At 46.5% G+C, this 19,975-nt stretch overlaps 3 protein-coding genes across 10 annotated transcripts in view; 2 read left to right on the top strand and 1 right to left on the bottom strand.

Annotated features, from left to right (window-relative positions):
- Nucleotides 1-19,975, top strand: part of TAF11 (TATA-box binding protein associated factor 11) — a 322,409-nt gene that overhangs the window by 152,099 nt on the left and 150,335 nt on the right. The gene's annotated exons all lie outside the window — the stretch shown is intronic.
- The window catches only part of ANKS1A (ankyrin repeat and sterile alpha motif domain containing 1A), a 192,227-nt gene that overhangs the window by 33,611 nt on the left and 138,641 nt on the right, over nucleotides 1-19,975 (bottom strand). The window lies entirely within an intron of this gene.
- Nucleotides 4,827-19,975, top strand: part of RPS10 (ribosomal protein S10) — a 624,010-nt gene continuing 608,861 nt past the window's right edge. Inside the window, exon 1 of the mRNA XM_050787851.1 lies at nucleotides 4,827-4,832. The gene's annotated coding sequence lies outside the window, so the exon portion shown is untranslated. The remainder of the gene's footprint in view (nucleotides 4,833-19,975) is intronic.

The raw sequence follows: 19,975 nt of genomic DNA, 5'->3' as shown, positions 1-19,975 counted from the left end.
CAATTCCATGAGAGTGGAGACTTTCCATGCTACCCTGAGTGCCCAGGGTAGTGCCTGGCAAATCATCAGCATTCACCAGATAACTGACACTGTATGACCACAAGCTCTGGGGAGTGAGGATGATTTCCAGAGCGCCTGCACACAGAAACCGCTGAGAAGGAAAGACGAGGCAGGCACTGATGCCCAAACAGAAGACCTTTTGCTTCTTGGAGGCCAGCAGTCCTGGATGGAGCGCTGCGTTCAGGGGATGCGATGGGGCACAGACACCTGTCCCTCTTCTGGACCACATCAGAGAAAGCTAGTCTCAAAGCATCCAGTGGCTCTAGCACTGCCCCCAGTATGGACCACCTGTCCCAGCCATCTGGCCTTGGTCACTCTGGACCAGATCCAGCCCCCTTCCCCAGGAAACCTGGCCAGGGGCAGAACTAGGCAGTGGGGAGCAGCCACCTTCTCTTCTTCCCCTCCTCCTCCTTTTTGGGTTGCAGTGATAATGAGCTCATTCACTGCTCTTTTTCCAAAGAAATGAGAAAGAGGACCTTTTGTACCAGGGCTTGGATGCTCTTTCCTCTAAGTGCAAGTAAGGCGCCTGGGTCAGACAATCGGAAAAACAACTCTCTAGCCAGCCGGCTGGCAGACAAAGCCGTGCATCTGACACCCAGCAGAGGAGCACAGTGCAAGCACCACCTCTCCTCGGGCAGCTGGGGTTTCGGGAAGGTATCTTCCTCCAGCCACAGAAGTGACTGCTGGCTCAGGCTGTCACCTGACCGTTGTTAACCAGACTGCAAGCTCCTTCCCCGAGCACAGCAAGGCAGAGGGAAACAAATCTGACCCCAGGAGCAAACTGAGGCTGCGTCTCTAAGCACTGGAACCAGCAGCCCAGAAGCACGGGAGGGACAGTGGCAGAGCAGGTTGGCTCTGCCCCTTGAAGAAAACGCCTCCCTCCACCCCCATCACTTTCTTTGGCCCTGTTTCAAGTGCTGCCTCCTTCAGCAGGGGCAGCATGATACAAGGGAAACTCCCCAGACCTCCCAAAGCTTCCATTTATTGTTATTTTTATTATTCATTTTTTTTAATAGAGAAGAGGTCTTGTTATGTTGCCCAAGCTGCTCTTGAACTCCTGGACTCAAGTGATCCTCCCACTTTAGCCTCCTGAATAGCTAAGATGACAGGTAGGTGCCACCATACCTTATTATTTTTAATTTTTTAATTTTAATTTTGTTTTTTGAGGCAGGGTCTTGCTCTATTGCCCAGGCTGGAGTGCAGTCATGTGATCACGGCTCACTGCAACCTTGACCTCCTGGGCTCAATTGATCCACCCACCTCAGCCTCCCTAATAGCTAGGACTACAGGCATGCAACACCATACCTGGCTAATCTTTTGTTATTTTTTTGCAAAGGCGGGGTTTCGTCATGTTGTCCAGGCTGGTCTCAAATTCTTGGACTCAAGTGCTGCGCACCCTGGCCTCCCAAAGTGCTAGGATTATAGGCATGAGCCACTGTACCTGGCTATTTTTTCTTTTTTGTAGAGATAGGGTCTCACTATGTTGCCCGGGCAGGTTTCAAAATCCTGGGCTCAAGTGATCTTCCTGCTTTGGCCTCCCAAAGTGCTGGGACTACAGGCGTGAGCCACCGTACCTGGCAAGCTTCCATTTAAAATAGATAAAAATGAGGATGATACTGCCTTTGTCCAGGGTTGTATGGATTAAAGGCATCATGTACATAAAGCACTTGGCTGAAGGTCTAGCTCACAGTAAATGCTCAATAAAAGGTTAGTTTGTTTCCACTTCTGCTCTGTTGTCCTGTGAGTGCTCCAGCCCAGTAAAACCTATTTTTAAAGTTGTAAAAATATTTTTACTTACACTTATTTTTTGATACATTCACATGATTCAAAATTCAAAAAATACAAAATGTTATTCAGAGAAAAGTCTCCCTTACCCATCTCCCAGTTGCCTCTCCTGCATTCTTCTATTCTACTCACATACAGAGCTTACCACCACTGTAGACACCAATGAGGGTTGGCATCAACCATATTTTATTTGCCTTGTCACCCGCTGGGCCTGGCACATGGTAAATGGACAATCTATTGAATGAATCTGTGAATGAACCAAAGTGTAGTTTCCATTTCTTTAGAGTCTGCACTGGAAAAGCTGTTCTCCACGGCCATGCAGCGTGCCGGGGGAGGAAAGGGCTGAAATGGTTGGGTGACTTCAAGGTATCCTTTGAAATAAAGTCATATAATATATTTCATTAGCATCATAATCACTTAACATCTGAAGCCCCAGCTGACCTGTCCAATCAGCATCCCTTGGTGGTACAATTTGTGAAATTTTGCCAAAGGGCCTTTTGGCATCAGAGTGAACAGAGTTGAGCACCCCCGCTGCTTCTCCGCTCCGCTCTTTCCTGCTTGCCCCAGGAGTCACCCACTAGTCAACTGACATAGGCCAGCAGAAGCCCAGGTTTTTAAAATTTTCTTTTTTTTGAGACATAGTCTCACTCTGTCACCCAGGCTGGAGTGCAGCGGCGCAATCATGGCTCACTGAAACCTTGAACTCCTGGGTTCAGGGGATCCTTCCCACCTCAGCCTCCCAAAGCGCTGGGGTTACAGGTGCCTGGCCCAGAAGCCCGGGTATCCAGAGAGGTGTTCCAGGCTGCAGACAGGCTGGGAAATGCTAATGGACGCTCTCAGAACGATTTTGCCCAGGCTAGGAAGTTGTTTTATTGTTTCATGAACTGCCGTGGCTAAGTCAAGCTGAGCTGGTTCTAGTTCCAGAAGAACTCAGGGTCCTCGGCACTGGACTCACAGCCTGTAACCCTGGACTCCTTCCTCAGCAACTGGAACCTGTCTTGGTCGAAGCTCAGGGCCAGGAGGGACAAGGCAGCAAAGAGGTCCTGTTTGGGCAGAGATTGGCAGGTCCCTGCCCTGGCACCAAAGCAGAATGTCTGGAGCTGTGGTCTGCCCAAGCCCTCAGCCTGAGCTGTGGAGATAGGGAGGAGCTGGAGCTCATCTTTTCTCCTTGCTTCAAACTCACCCTCACGGCCCAGAACCAGCAGAGAGGAAATATGATCATTTTAGTCTAGACAAAGAAGAGCATTCAGACACAGCAGATATCATTCTGATCTACACACTTCATGCAGTTTAACCTCCTAGGCTTGAGTTAAAAAACAATCCGAATAGGCAGCTTTCCCAGAAATGTTCTGCATTTCAGGGGAAGAGACAGGTTAGATGTAATGGAAGGGAACCATTTAGTGTTCTCCTCTTTTTCTGTGGTTTTGGATGAGTGACATTTTTGGAGAGAGATGAGAAATGGCCATGCTTCCTTACTACTGCACTTCACGTGAACTGACTGAAAACTTACACTTGTGTTTGTTAATATAAGGTCTTGAAAGTTATCACCATAATGGACTCTTGTCTTCACAAAATGCTTGGAAATACTCCATTTTCAGAAAGTTTTCAGGATGACTCTGTTTAGACTATTTTTCCCTGCCAGGGCTGTGAAAAATGGATTCCCCATATGGCTGAAAACAAGAACAAAAACAAACACTGGAGATACTGCTGCTCAGGCCATCTGACATCTGCTTGTTTAGACCACAGGATTCTGGTTGCCCACGGGCTGGTGATGGGAGGTGGAGATATGCATGGAGAGGCCTCCATCCCCCATCACCAGGCGGCAGAGCCATGCAGATGACACCCAGCTTTTTAATAAATACTGGGATTTGAAGGAGGGGGAAGAAAGAGTTTTGATGGGTCTTCTGTATGCCAGGAAGTGTGCTGGGCACAGGCAGACCTCAAGCTTTGGTGCAACTTGGCTCCAAGGCCCGTGGGAAACCTCCCTTTAAGGAGGCAGTACAAGTCACGGCTGTGTGCAGGGCTACCACACGGGGCCAAATATCAGGACAGCAGGAATCAGTCTGGTCAACATGTCTAGAAGTTGGGGCCCCACATAGAGGAGGATGGGAAAGGAGCCACTTTCCTTTTACTTTTCTTTGGTGTAAATGGGAGCATGAGAGAAGTTTCTACAGCTGACTTGGCTCCCGACATCAGACATTCCCTCCCAACACCCTTTCTGCTGCCTGGGAGTTGTTGGTGCCTTAGGACCCCCTGGCAGTTGGAAAATATACACGGGTCTCCTTAGGCCTGAGCCACTGAGCCACGGGGCCGGAGACACCCTCCACCTCGCCTCTTCCACCCAGCACTGATGACCTTATTGGCCCAGAAACACCTTCTGCTTTGCAGGATTACTTCCCTGATTAAGTGTTTTATGGTGTGTCCCAGAGACACTAAAGAACCATTGAGGGTAAGAACCCTGCGTCACGCTGTTTACTTTAGGTCCCACCATATGCCTTGTACACAGCTAGCACACTGGTGGTGTTCGATGACAAACGTTTGTTAGCTATCGCTAATACACCGGTCACTTTTACACTAACAGGGAAAGGGGGAAGGCAGCCAACAGTCTCCCTCTGCACCAGTCTGAATTCTCTAACTCCCTTTCCCTCCTCATTTTTACGTTTCTCTGACTCTCTGAGTTGCTGGCACAAGGTTGGCACTCCCCCAAAGCACCTCACACTCCAAAACTTCCAGCTGATCCCTTCTCTGAGCAATCCTGCAGAGCCTTGACTCGCAGCCAGCCAAACATTATCCCACTTTTCATGTGAGGAAACTGAAGCTCTCCTCCATGGGCAATCCCAAACTGCCCACAGAGGGCACTGCACTTTCACAGGTGCCACTGGCAACCGAGCCTGATTCCTGCTACAGGGGGGCAAAGTGGCAGACCCTCTCCTCTGGCCAGATGGCCTTGCTTGGACAGTGCTCCCCATTCCCAGGAGCAGGGGGCCGAGTGGCTGAGCCACAGCCTCCTCAGCCTCACCACATGCTCTGTGCCCATCCCATCAGGCGACTGCTGACGTCAAAATCGGTTCCTTAGGCTGTGCAAAGAACTCTAAAGACTGCTGACAGCTGCACTCCCAGGCCCAGAAACCACATAAGAATTCATCGCCATCTCTGTCTTCTGCCTCTTAGCAGCAGACAGGCTCTCAGCCTAGAGTGGGCTTTGATTCCACATCTGAAAAAGGGTCACTGGCCAGGGTCTGGGTGATTTTTTTTCCTTCTCCTCCCAGACTGAATTGCGCATGGCCTCAGGAAAGACAAAGACGGATTGAAGTAAATTATTTGTCCTGATTTTCTAACCTTGTCAACTGCTTTTAGGAGAGGGAGGCAGAATGGGGTGGGGGAGGGGAAAGGCGCATGGCAGGGAATGAGTAACTATCTGCCAGCGGGCTCAGGGCTGTCCTTGCCGAGGCGATCAGACATGGCCGCTAACAATGAAGAACTCCTTTTCCACAGAGGGGGCTCGGTCTCCACTTCAGCTGTGTCTCACAGGGCGGCACTCAGGTTGTTACCATGTTCATTGCTGTGTCCCCCTACTTCAATCCCCTTTACATCTTCACCTTCTTTTTCAACTCCCCTTTTTCTACTAGGCTGAGAGACAACAGAGCTGTTTTGTTTCAAAAGTGCTTTGTCCGTCTTCCCTGACAAAGGCTCCTATTAAAGCCTGTCTTTTGTGTTTGCCCCAGGCTAGGCTGGTGGAGAGAGGAAAGCCAGGGAGCTCTGGCTTCCAGAGCACGGTCTCAGGCTCTCACCTCCTACCTGCCCCCTCATTTTTGTCTTTCCTATACCTCTTGGGTTGCTGATATTGGGTCTTGCTCCCTGAAAGCACCTCGCACCCCGCAACTACCAGCTGGCCCTTTCCCTGACCCAGAGGTCAGGGCTTAGACCCACATCTGCAACTTGACAGAAAGGAAATACATGGACATGACATGAACATGACCGAGAAGAAATACGTAGCCCTGACTTGACATGACGTGAAGGAAACACAAGGAACTAATACTTGCCAAACGACCTTCTCATACCAGAACAGCCTACTGTAAAAGCAATCTTTTACTCAAAGTGCCAAGAAACTGCTGAAAGAATAAAAAAGTTGGGAGACCTAGATTCCAATTAACTTTATTATTGCTTGCCACATAACTCTGGGTTATATGCCAAGTACTGGCTTTAATAAGTGGGTCAAGAATCTAAAAGATTAATGAGGATTATGTATTTGGGTTCTAGTTCAATGTACACAATCTACTTTTCATCGAGGAGCAGGCTTATCTTTTGGCATGGTGGGGAGGGGTGAGGAGGAAGTACACAAACCTCAGAAAGCCTGCAGTTACCTAAAAACACTGGTTAACCTGCCACTTGGTCCTTCAGGCACCCCCACCAGCCTCCAAGTAACCTTCCCTCGGTCTGGTTCTTTCACAATCTGAATGTCATTACGGCACACTGCTAGTCTGGCTATGGATAAAACCAGGCCAACGAAAACATCCTAAACTTTCACTCAGAATCAATTTCCTCAGTAGTGCGGCCAGGGAAACGGGTCTTAGCTCCTCAGATTCTACAGGGGAACACCTGTCTTATAATATCAGGGTGGTCAGATGTAGGATTCTCAGCACTGAATTATATATACTTAAGGTTTAATAATACATACATATATACTTAATACAAATACACTATCAGGATCCATCAGTTGCCTTGAGATTTCCTGCAGTTTGCCACTCCTAATTACCTCTGAACTTGCGAAACAGGAAGAAGGTGGGTAAACGAAGTTGACAGAGTCCCTAAACTTCAGTTTAAAGCACTAGTTAAAAGCTTTCAGATACGACCTACGAAAGAGCACGTGCCGCAAAGATTCCATTTATATGAAGTTCTAGAATAGGCAAAAGTAATTGAGAATGGAAAACTACCAGAAGAGGCTGGGTGAGGACTGGCTGGCTGGGGAAGGCACTAGGGAACTTTCTGGGAGCGATAGTAATGTTCAGTATCTTGATAGGAATTTAGGTTAGACAAATGTATGTATTGGTCAAAACTGATGGAATAACAGACTTAATAGATTTCACTTTGTATAAATTTTACCCCCCCCAAATAACTATAAACAAACATCAAACTCCAGTTAATCATATATATGTTAAAGTGTTTGGGGATGAAAGTACTGATGTCTGCAACTTACTTTGAAATGCATCAAAAAATAACATGATTGCTAAGTGCACTGAGGGGTAGACAGATGGATAGATGCAATAAAGCTCGTACAGCAAAATGCTAATTATAGAATCCATGCCCTACGTGGTAGATATACAGGCATTCACTATTCAAGTCTTTCAAGTTTTCTGTAGTTTGAAAAGTCTCATACTGAAATACTGGAAAAATCTTTCAGGATCAGACCTTTTAGAGGATAATAAATTGTAAGATTAACACTAGTCTGAGTTTCATTTGTGATGAACTCTGCTCAACATGCTAATAAGCAAAGACATGCCCGAGAGGCGAAGGAAACAAAGAGAAAGGAATGTGGGAAAGTCGATGGCACCATTATTCCCTGTCACAAAGCCTTCTGGGGTAAGGGCTCTCAGCACAGCTTCTGTGTTGTGGTGTGGCTTTCTCTATTTTGGAACCCAGGCTAACCCCAGTCCTGACAGTCTGAAAACTCAATTATCAGTGTTCCCAGGATGAGTAGACCCTGGGAAACTGGCTCATATTAATCAGGGTCAAAAGAAATTGATCTCTACATCTGAGAGTTCCTTTAGCATGGTAAGCAGCACATTAGAATACTTAGCTAGTAGAATATGTTTGTATCCTCTGTCTCCTGAAATCAAATAAAATTACAAAATCAAATACACCTTCAAAATTCGGGAGTATGTGAAAGCTGTGTGAACTACACTGAAGGCTCATTCATCTTTCCTGAAAATAGAATTCATGTGCTCACAGCAAGGTCGACCACCGACCCTGAAAGCACTTTTGTTCAACAATGTGAAAACTCAAGACTTGCACGGTGTGAGGTTCTGGGCTGGGTTCTTTCAGTGGGGTCCTTGCTGCACTAGGCACCAGCTGACTGCCCTCCTGGTGATTCAGTTCCTCCTCACAAGCACCCTGGTGGGGAGCTAGCATTCTTCCCACTTTAAAGAAGAGAAAAGCAAACATGAGAAAATCAAAATAACGTCCATGGGTCACAGCACTAGCCATATGTGGGCATTGCTCAATTCATTATCTACCTAATTCATGGTGTCCAGCTTGTTTGAAGCCTAGCTTTCACTCTATTAAAGCTCAGCGTAGGATTTCAAATGCACTGGATTGAGAACATTGGAAAGGCAGTGTGTAGGAGTGGAAAGAACAAGGACTTATGAATTAAAAACTTGAGTTCAAGTTCTGGTTCTGACACTTAATTAGCTGTGGAACCTTGGATAAGTCATTTAACTTTGTTGACTTTCAATTTCCTCTTCTATAAGGTGAAAAAGAGTCCTCACTCATGGGATCATTGCTATGGGCAAATGACCTGACTTCTCTTCCTTAAGATTCAGTTTCCTCAAACACAAAATGCACATACCAACAGAGGCCTGCTGTAAAGATCTGACACAATGTACAAGAGGTCTGAGTGCAGCCTTTGCTTTCAAGGTAGGGCTATAATGAGGAGTTAATTTATTATGACACAAGTCTGGGCAAGCTGTGCATTGCCTAAAAGACACAGTTTTGGTGTAATTCATTCATTCCCTGAATGACATCATCCTAAAAGGCAAGGTTCTTGCTGCTGTAAGCACGGATGGTGAGATCTGTTCCTCGTTCAAAGGCAATGCCTGTCTGCCTCTGTTGCTGGGGGATTTTAGTCCCTGTCATTTCCCAGGGCCATAGCAGGAGATACTGCGCCTGTTTCCCTCTGTAACTTGACCAGATGCCAGCCTTACTTACTCTGGGAAACATCTGTAGTCCTCGTAAAACTACAGATGCCAGGCAAATAGTCCACACCACCCTCCTCCCTTGCACGTTTCAGTTTACAGCGATTAGACAGGGCTTGTACTTGCCATTCACATTCATCTGGTTCCAAAATAAACAAAATTCTATCTAAAAAACAAGTTAATCAAAACCCAGGTTCCTTTGTTTTTTGTTGTTTTGCTTTAAAAGATACACCAGAGGGAAAGGGCTTCCTTCTGGCAGAGAACGTTTAGAACATGCTGTGTGAACAATAGCTCACTTCCTGGACACTCAGCTGGAGGCAGCTTCTCCATTCAGGACAAAACGTTTTCTGTGAGGGAGTGACGCCTTTCTCCAAGGCAGCTCTTGGGGTGCGAACCAAACAGGAGGATCCAAGACAATACTGAAGCGAGGAGAGGGAACAGCGTCTCAACTCAGGCCTGCTCCTTCTCATGCAGGCTGTGGGTCGCCTCCAGCCCCTCACCTCAGAGACAGCTGGCTCCCACAGGGCAGGGTCTGCAGGTAGCGAAATGCCTGAGACTGTGGAATCGGCTTTGCCGCTTTCAGCAGCGCTGCTGTGAGCAAGCAACTTGTTCTTCCCACACCTCCATTTGGTCATCTGTAACAGGGATAACGACACCTACCTGGCAAGCCTGTTATCGACCTCCGCTTAAGTGACCTGCCAATGAGCTAACTGCACGCCACCCCATCCCTCAGTAAGTGATGCCAGCGGACGGCTATGTCCACACTGGGCAGGCTCGCTCCCCACACCCATGGTCTTCTGCTTCCACACACTCAAGTGTTACCCTTACCAAGAGTCAGCTGGGGTCATTTCCAAAACTGCTTAGGATGGTTATATTTGTTGATGAAAATAGAAAATTTAATTAAACATTACATAAATTATGAAACCAGTGTAAAAGAACCTTTCTGTGACAACCAAGTAAGTACTTTGAAGAGACTTAATAATGAGATCATTTTTTAAAATGTGCTCTTGAATTAAGTGTGGTTGGGGAAGTTGTAAAAAATTCCAAAAGAAATCTATACTCAGCTTGCTTCACAAGTGGTCAAATTCTGGCTTTACTTTTAAGAAGCAAACTGGAAATTTTCGTCAATGGTATTTTATGGATGTGGTTCATGTAATAAAAGGAAGGCAGAGAACCCCAAATTAGCAGATCTACATTGGAAGAAAGGGCCCAGCTCCACATCAAAAGGGTACACATCGATCCATTTGGGGTTAAATTGTTTGATTCTTTTTAAAAAATGACTTCTTCCATTAACAGGGTTTTGTTTTTAACCAAACCAAACCACCCTCATCCCAAGTGGCCATGTAAGAGGCTTCTACTGGAACAATGGCACATGCGGAAAGCCTCTGGAGGAAGTGGCAGCAGCGTCTCATAAACAAGATAGTCGCTATGACCGCAGAAACTCTCAAACCACCTTCACCATCCAATAAGTCAACTCCCAGAGACACAGAACCCCTCTCTGGCTGCTTTTTCCTAAAAAGTCTCTCCCCTGCAGGGCGAAATTTTCAGCTCTTCTTTCTTCCTCATCGAGGTTCCTGTTTGAACAATGCCTTACACATTATTGATCACTGCCTCTGTCCAGGGCCAGCTAGCCAGGCCATGATCTCCAGGTTACAGACCACAGGCATTAGCAAGTCATGGGCTCTCATTGTCTGTCAACTCAGGTGACCTCACACAAGTCAAATTTCCAGCTTCTATTCATCTGCATATGGCAAGGGGTGAAAAGAAACTGCCCCCAGCCCACCTAGTTCACATGCTGAGTGCACAGAGACAGAGGGTCACTCAGTTAACTAAGACCCTTCTCCCCAACACGGTCCTCCTACCTACCCTGACAGACCATAAAGCACGGAGGCAAAAGCAGGGGGAATCCTCCAAGTCTCGCAGACATATTCTGAGGCTCAAGGGCATCCAAGGTCATCCAAAAGAAAATGTCTGAGCTAGGAACCAATGCGTGCCCTGCCCCACCCACAACCCCATCACAGACAACAATTAATTATGGAAATGGCAACCTTATGTCCCCCAAATATAACCATGGAGGATACAACGATTAGAAACATTCCACCGGAAGGAAAGGTACATGGAAGATAATTATTTTCAGTTTCCTATGTAACCCTCACCTGTGAACAGGGATGCTAATGCCTGCTTCCCAGGATGGTGTGGGGAGGATGAAATGACACAGGGAGGGTGGCTGGCACACAACAAGCACTGATGAGCACTGGTGCCCTACCTGCACCCTTTGTGGACTGATTGCATCTAGGGTTTGTGCTTTAGAATTCTTTTTTTTTTTTTTTTGAGACGGAGTCTCACTCTGTCGCCGGGGCTGGAGTGCAGTGGCCGGATCTCAGCTCACTGCAAGCTCCGCCTCCCGGGTTTACGCCATTCTCCTGCCTCAGCCTCCGGAGTAGCTGGGACTACAGGCGCCCGCCACCTCGCCCGGCTAGTTTTTTTTTTTTGTATTTTTTAGTAGAGACGGGTTTCACCGGGTTAGCCAGGATGGTCTCGATCTCCTGACCTCGTGATCCGCCCGTCTCGGCCTCCCAAAGTGCTGGGATTACAGGCTTGAGCCACCGCGCCCGGCAACCTGGCTGTACCGCCCTGATGCAAACCTGCTCACGCATACATAAGGTCCGAGGACGGTTCCTGGTCTTTTGACACATGTGCATGCCTCTTCAGCTTCTTTTGTATTTCCCACTAGTGCTCCTATCAGGTAAAGCACTGGGTGGGCTCAGTCAACACCCAGTGGATAAAACAGACAAAGAGCTTTTAAAAGTGGTTATACCTTAACTGATTTTAGGGAGGGATTTGTTTAGGACATACATCTTTCTTGGATCTGAGATTTTTCCTGAAGAGAAAATGAGAGGGGGGAAATGTGGTGGCTAACCCAACAAATGTGTGGCATCTTCCCACCTGATATTCCTCCAACTGCATTCTTACTGCCTCACTGCCCAGTTCCTGTGTCAATATCCTTTTAGATCAGCCCCATGCTGACCTCAACGACAAGGAACTGTGTTCTTTCCTCTTTAAAAAAATGAAATGTTTCTTAAATTCCAAAGAACGTATTTTATAGTATTGTGATTTCAACAACAATAATAAATGACCCATTCACATGCCTCCTACTTGGTTTAAGAAATAGAAAATGCCCTTCCTAGGATCACTTCCCGCCATTTCTCTGCTCCTCTGAGACCACACCATCCTGAATTAAATGTTATTATCCTCTGGCTTTTCTTTAACCTACCATCTATGTCAGTATCCCTAAACCATATAGGGTTCTGTCTTTTTTTCTTAGCCAAGCGGACAGGAGCACAACTTGATGTCCTCAAAGTAGCCCAATAGGTTCTGGAACCAAAGTTCAGATTGGTCACCTCCCTCTGGCTGGCAGGAAAATGGGAGGCCACAGAAGAGCTCAGCATCTGAAGAAAGGGTGGTGCTGGCAGGCAGAGAGCAACAAGCCCTGGTTTCTTGTTGGGCTGGCAGTGTGAGGACTCCTGAGAAAATCCATTCCCTATATGGGCAGCAACATGCAACAGCTGGGGGCTAAACGTCAGGTTAAAGTGTACAACCCCATGGGATTACTAGAAAGAACACAGCCTTTTCAAAACAGGCCAGTGAAAAGTGCCTATTCCAGGAAAGGCCCTGTGGACTTACACTCTTGGGTTTGTTGGCAAGTGAGTGTTACAAGTTACAATTATGGAGTGTACAAATTTTCTCAGGAAAGACATCAAGAAAAGTGGCATGAAGGGAGAGGAAAGGCAGAAAAGATGGCCATGCAATCCTCTCCACTTTGTGGGACCTTTGCAGTGGGAGACCCCCAAGCTGCCCACAATTCAAAGGCCATCTCCAATCTCAGCCTGCAAGAAGATTTCAGAGTAATTACAGCCCACCAGTCTCAGCTGTTTTGTAAGCGTTGATTGCTGCCAACAGCTGTTCTCTAGGGGCTTTGTGTATGTGCTAGGAGGTAGGGCCCTTCAGAAAACGAGTGGAAGCCAAAACCTCAAGACAATATCTAGAGAGAAGGCAGTCAGAAGAGCCAAGGAAAGAGCTAGTTTATTAATGTTTGACCAAGACCCAGGACAACTATTATTTTTAGTATTTCTCATAACTTTATAACATCCCCATTGTTGGCTATTTATTGGCTATTTTTCGCAAACCTCTCAGTTTCCCATTTTTGTTTTAACATGCAATAAAATCTTAAAAGGGGACTGTGTGCTTATTTCAAACACAGCAAAACTGGGGAGACACTGGAAAACCTTATTCCTTCCCCAGAGTTCTGGGATACAAGGGATGAGGGAGGACACAGTGGAGGCAGGCACCTGGACAGGTGGGCCAATCCCTGAGGTCTATGGGAGAGAAGAAAAGGGTGAAGGGGAAGCCTACTGGGACCCCAAAGAGTCCCTGGCTAATGGCCAGAGGGTCCCAGGCTGGGCTTCTAAGCTCCACTGTCAGTCAGGGCATAGGAATCTTATCTTCGAAAATTCTGCCTCTTGTAGAATCAAATGCTTGAGTAATAAGTGAACTGGTGTAGAGAGAGTCTGAGACTGAAGGAAATAATCAGTAAGAGCCTTGTTTTTCTCAAATACTTTTGTGCTCAGGCCATGTGTGTCTGTGTGTAGGCACATACATCAGAATCTCAAATATGCTTCTACATAACTGAAAATAAACAGGATGGCTCTGGTCAAAACTGTGAAGTTCAAAATCTCAAACTCCTCTTTTTTCCTTTGCCCCCAGAAGTGGGAATAAGTAAGAACAGCTGGTACAGGGATCAACAAACTCGGCCTTTGGGCTCTCACCACCAATCAGTGGAAATGGAGGAAAGGAAGACGAGGGTCACAGGAGGCAGGCAGCTGCAGATTCAGCAAGCAGGGCCTCAGACATCATCCACACGACTCTCTCAGTTTTGCAGATGAGAAAACTCAGGCTTGACGGGGCTAAATAATTTAACGAAGTTAACAAGGCTGGCAATACAGGGCCTAAACCTTTCTTGTTGCCTCTCTGCCAAAATACTCCACTGATTTTGCAATTGAGGAGATGGCAGAATATGGAGCAGCCCTTGATGAAGATACTTTCTATGGCCTGAGTTCTGTTCCCTCACATTTCATATACTGAGGCCCTTACCCCCACTATGAAGGTATCTGGAGATGGGGCCTTTGAGAGGTAATTAGGGTTAGAGGAATTCATGAGGGTAGGGTTTATAAGAAGAGGGAGATACATATATTCTGCCATGTGAGATTACAGTGAGAAGGCAGCCGTTTCTAAGCCAGGAAGAGGGTCCTCGTCAGGGGCCATGCTGGCTGGCATCTTGATCTTGGACTTCCCAGCCTCTAGACCTATGAGAAATAAATGTCTGTTGTTTAAGCCACTCAAACTATGGTATTTTGTTACAGAAGCCTGAGCTGTCTAATATATGACTTAGGCCTCTTGAGGGCTGAGTACTGAAGGAAAAAGACCTGAGAAAAATGATCTTTCTCACCCTTCCTTCTCTATAGCCCTGGGCAGAAACACACACTTGCCTCTTTCAGGAGAATGGCTTCTGTGCAGAGCACTGTGCTGTCCCACTTCAACAGGGACACAAGTGGCAGTGACCCCTTAATTTGGTAAGTTTTTGGGCCATTTTCCTTCCTAACTGGGAGAAACAGAAATGTTATAAAGCTGTCAACTTTTTACCAAGGGAAATGACTTTAAAAATTAACAGGATGGGCCAGGCATGGTGGCTCACGCCTATAATCCCAGCACTTTGGGAGGTTGAGGCAGACGGATCACCTGAGGTCGGGAGTTCAAGACCAGTCTGACTGACATGGAGAAACCACGTCTCTGCTAAAAATACAAAATCAGCCAGGTGTAGTGGCGCAGGCCTGTAATCCAGCCACTCGGGAGGCTGAGACAGGAGAATCGCTTGAACCAAGGGGGCGGAGGTTGCAGTGAGCTGAGATCGCGCCATTGCACTCCAGCCTGGGCAACAAGAGCAAAACTCCATCTCAAAAAAAAAAAAAACAAAAAGTATGAGGGAGATCTTTGTGGTGAAAGAATAGTTCTGCATCGTGATTGTGGGGGTGATCACATGAACTTACACATGATAAAAATGCATATAACCCCCCCCCACCCACCCACCCACACACACACACACACACACACACACACACAAGTACATGCAAAACTGGTGAAACGTGAATAAGGTGTGTGGATTGTTCCACAGTCAATCTCCTGGTTTTGGTATTGTATTAGAGTTAAATAATATAGTACCATGGGCAGAAACTAGGTGAGGGGTACTAAAAAAAAGGACCTCTCTGTACTATTTCTACAACTTCCTGTGAATCTATTATTATTTCAAAATAAATTTAATAGAGAAAAACATTTAACAATCAACACGAAAACTATTCCTTTGTTTTATAAAAGAAAGAACAACGGAAGCATAGAAAAAAGAAAAAAGGCCAGGTGCCATGGCTCGTGCCTTTAATCCCAGTGCTTTGGGAGGCTGAGGCAGGAGGACCTCTTGAGGCCAGGAGTTCAAGACCAGCCTGGGCAATACAGCGAGACCCTGTCTCTACAAAAAAACAAAAACAAAAACAGCCAGGCATGGTGGTGCACACCTATAGTCCTACCTACTGGGGAGGCTGAGGCAGAAGGATCACTTCAGCCCAGGAATCTGAGGTTATAGTAAGCTGTTGTCACACCACTACACTCCAGCCTGGGCGACAGAGTGGGACCCTGTCTCTAAAAAGATAAAATTAAAAAAAGGGAAAGAATGAACATAATCAGAATAAAGGTGGTTGGCAATCAAATACCATCAGCACCATCACAGCACTCTTCACTGTCCTTAACTTTCTCCTTTCATCATGGACCGGTTGAAACTGTATTGAGGACTATCTCAGTAAGAATGCACAGTTCCAGTTTCCCCATCTTCACCACTGTGGCACGCAAACAACATGCCAGCGGACCCACCCACAGGGAGGCCAGGCATAAAGCTCCCTTTCTTCCCAGCCTGACTGGCTTCTGACAGTTCTCTCAACCTAGAGAAAATGGAAAACAACAGTAGGACAAGGTGGGGGTGTGGGTTGCAGTTAGAGGAAAGGCACATGCTGGCAAGAAATTTAAGTTTCTCTTCTGCCTTCTATTCCTCTTACCAGTGCCCAGAACCCTCTGCTTTCCTTTTCTCCTCCCCCAGAGACAAATAGACCTGATACCAGCCATCTGTGTGCCCCAGGATTTTTCATTCACTCCATCCTGCCCTGTCCCTGGCCCAGACTCTGAGACCCAGAGTCTATTCTCATAGTGCCCTCTCCCTTTTCTTGCCACCACCCTTGGCAGCTGCTCTCAGCCCCCGAGTGCTTGCCTGCCCATGTCCCCTCCAGAACAGGAACCCCAGGGAAAACCCTTCCTGTGCCAAGAGTGACAGCACTGGTGCGCCTCAAAGACCTGGGGGCAGTGTACACATGAAAGCCTGAGAAGCCCCAGCCCAGGACCACTAATGGGTGGTAAAGTAGACAATATGCATTCGTCATTTCTAAACCCTCCTATCTGCCAGTTTCCAACTGCAAGCACCTGTGACTCTGAGGATTCTCTCAGGCTGCCAGAGCCCTCTAGACCTACCTGTACACTGGGTAGACTAAAAGCGAGAGGGAATTAATGTCCTGTCCCTACTCCCACTAGGTGAGCAGCCCTCATCCAGACTGACTGGAAGTGGTAGATAAATACCCCAGCTCCCTTGATCTAAAGTAAGTTTCAGTCTCCCAGACTTCCGCAGCAGGTCTAAGCCCCAGGGCCCAAGGGGTAACCTGCTTGATAACAAATCCTTTATTGGTTTCCTTTCTTTCTCACTCCCCTACTCCCCTACCAGTGCTTCCTGGGATCACCTCCCAAATAAGCTATTTGCATTTAAATCCTGCTTTTGAGATTTTAAAACTCAACCAGAGATAGGTGGTCACAGGGAATCCTAACAATTGGGAAATTTGAGCCAGAATTTCATATATGAATGAGTATATTTCTGTGAGTGAAGAATGTACATCTGTGTAATTAGGGAAGTCACCAACAGTAATGACTGCTAGCAACAGTAATGACTGCTAAAAAGCTATAGGGAAAAACTATAAAAACTTGATTTGCCTAGGTAATATTCATTATGGCCATTTATATGAACTACTTTTCATTTGCCTAATTACCACTGGCACAGGAACTACCATGTATATATTAACTATGTCAGATAAAACTTGCATTACATTTTATTTGATTGCTAGTGTTATGTAATCCCATGCCTGGTTCTTGCGTGTTCATAACTGGGCGCTCACATGCACAGTCTATTCACGAGTAGAGGGAACACTGTTAGGACCTGGCTCTTAAAGCCTTGGTTCTCAAACCTCAGCCTTGGTTCTCAAACCTCCTCTCAAACCTGAGGAGCCTGTAAAAACATTACCGGGCCCCAGCCCCAGAGTTTCTAATTCAGAAGGCCTGGGGCAGGAGGGAAGAATTTGCATTTCTAGCAAGTTCCCAGGGACAGTGATGCTGCTGGTCTGCAATTGCCCTTTGAGAACCACTGCTTTAAGATACCACATGAGAGAAAGAAGGAACTATAGGGTTAAATTTGCCACTCAGCATTAGCAACATGAAAGGCTGACCAGTCTGTCTACTGTTTCTACAAAACCGGCGGAATCCTCTAACACCCTAGATCAGTCACTGAACCAAAACCAGATTTGGTATGTGGACAGTTTAAACCAAAAAAAAAGTTGACATAACTGTTAAACAAATCTCGAGAGACCTGGGTTTGCTAATTTATTCAACAAGTGGGTATCAAGTACCCAGTCTGCGCCAAAGATGTTGCTATGCAGCAGAGGTTTGGACGCTGTCAAAGGTCTCATGAGACTCTGAGTAGGGTCACATCCTTAATGGGCTCAGTTTCCTAACCTGTAACGAGAGAACTCACACTTAGGGAACCTTCTGACTCTGATGTTTTACAATGAAAACCAACGCAGCATCACAGCTCAAAGCAAAAATATTCTGCCTCATCGCCTGGGCAGCATGAAGTCAAACGTGAGTAAGATCCTAGACGCCGATCCTAGATGCCCCAACAGGCCAACTGTGACAGGACAGGTGAAGCCCTGGCAGCAGTCCTCAGTCCCAGACCCTTCCAGCTGCTCAGAGTCCAATTCAACTCATGAATGCCCCAATTAAAGGTGCTGCCAAGGTAAGTTAGTACTATGCCCAACACCAACCAAAGAATGTAAAAGCACCCAGCATGAAATCTATGTTCATAATTGGTACTCCCTTGATATATTATGACATTTAATCACTCCAACTGCTGAAGGGAAAACCAGAGCCATTCACTAGAATTAAGGATGCTATGATAACCTCCTCAACTGGGGTTTTAAATGAACCTTGTGCTAACAGCTTTCCTGCTCTGAATGTAAAGCAGGAGGCAAGCGGAGAGAGGTGGGGCAGCCACCTGTGAAGGGCAGTCACTGAGGACACTGCTCTGTATTTCCAAGAGGCCTGGTTTCTGAATGAAGCCAACAAGCACTGGCCTGCCACACTCCACAGGGAACCGGCAGGAAACACTCTTGTTTTATTCTGTTTAACAGACAGACAAACTGATATGCAGGGATGACTAATAAATCAGCTGTGGAACCGAGAAGTGAGGCTGATTCCTGACTCACCCAGGTTGGCAACCTCTAAGCAGTTTGCAGCCAGGCTTGAGGTAGAACTCAAAACAAACATCTAGGAGACCCATGTGTCAATGTGACATGAGGGATAAACAGGTGGAAACAGAGGCCAGTAATGGCCATGTCAAGAGGGGTACCCAGGGGATGGGGCACATTTACCCACCTATAAGCTCAACAGCCTCCTGCCAAGCCAACACCAAAAAAAAAAAACAAAAACAAAAAAACAAAAACAAATGCTTTTACATATAAACAACTAATGTTTTCTTAGTCTTATTTAAGGTATAAATAAAAGTGTATTTTAGAAATTCTTTTTGTTGATCTAAGACATAAAACAGGTAAAACAAAGCCAAACAGTGAAGCACATCATTCAGACGAGCCCCCAGCCCCTACTTCAACCAGACTGCTTCTCTTAAGCCTTTTTTAGATAGAATTCAGGAGCCACTTGACTTCCTTCAAGGAAACTTCCTAAGAGAAGGAACTGTGTCCTTTAACTCTACTCCCTGCACCCATCACCTAGCACCAAGCCTGACACATAATTGGCACCTAGTAAATACCTGCTGATAAAGTAAAGCGCACGGTCCAGGCCAGCCCGCTCAGCCACTGGCAGTGCAGCTGAGAACAGGGCTCCAGGGAGGCCCGCCAGCGCGTTTCTGCCTGTTACTCAGGGCGAGGCCGTTCCCAAGCCAACATCCACCACTTACTCACGGGTAATGAGTCCCGCAGGCTATCACCACCAATGTCAAGAGAGCTGTTTCCCTCACTTGTTGTAAAATATCCCCTTCAAGTTTTTGCATCTGGGTTTTGGCTCAGGATGCCAGGATTCGTGATCAAGGCTGTCCTTAGCTCATGTGTCCTTCTGTGATGTCACAGGGATCAATCATCACTCAGCTCAGGCTTCCTCTCTTCAGCCTCACTTTTGTAGATCCGATTGCCTCTGACCATGCTCACTTCAGATTTATGATGTTTCATTTCCTTTTCTAGCACAACAGTGAAGAAATATAGACACAATTACCTTATTACATAAAATTTAGCAAATGATACAATGATACTGGCCTGAGTAATACCAAGCCTACAAAGGCTTAAAACTGTTTTTTAATTAATGTTAAGTGAGAGGCACTGTCTAAACTAAACTAAAAGGCACAGCCACAAATTTGACAGAGGTACATGGTGCTCCCCGGATGCAGACAGAACTTCCCATAAGCCGGGTCTAGACCCGGGAATCTTGTAATTTCTTGTTTCAGATGCTCTGACTAACGTCAATGAGTGCCCTGCAGGTCCACTTGCTTTCCCCAGTGCCACTTAGGCTGTCCCTGAGAAACAAGGCTGGCTGGGGCTAGTGACTGTGGGAGAGCTGATCCCACACTATTCACTTTCCAAGTCTGTCTCGGGTTTGACTCCAGACAGAGAACAAACATTCAAGAAAAAGAACCAAAACACTTATGGTGATGTCAAAATAGAAAAACACCCACAAAAGCTTATACACAATTTGCAGTGGATCGCTGCAATGAAACACACACACACATGCTATTCCTTAAA

Source organism: Macaca thibetana, chromosome 4 (genome assembly GCF_024542745.1).
Source record: "Macaca thibetana thibetana isolate TM-01 chromosome 4, ASM2454274v1, whole genome shotgun sequence".
Taxonomy (NCBI): Eukaryota; Metazoa; Chordata; class Mammalia; order Primates; family Cercopithecidae; genus Macaca; species Macaca thibetana.
Note: the sequence above shows the minus strand (reverse complement) of the source record. Positions and strands in the feature narration are given on the sequence as shown.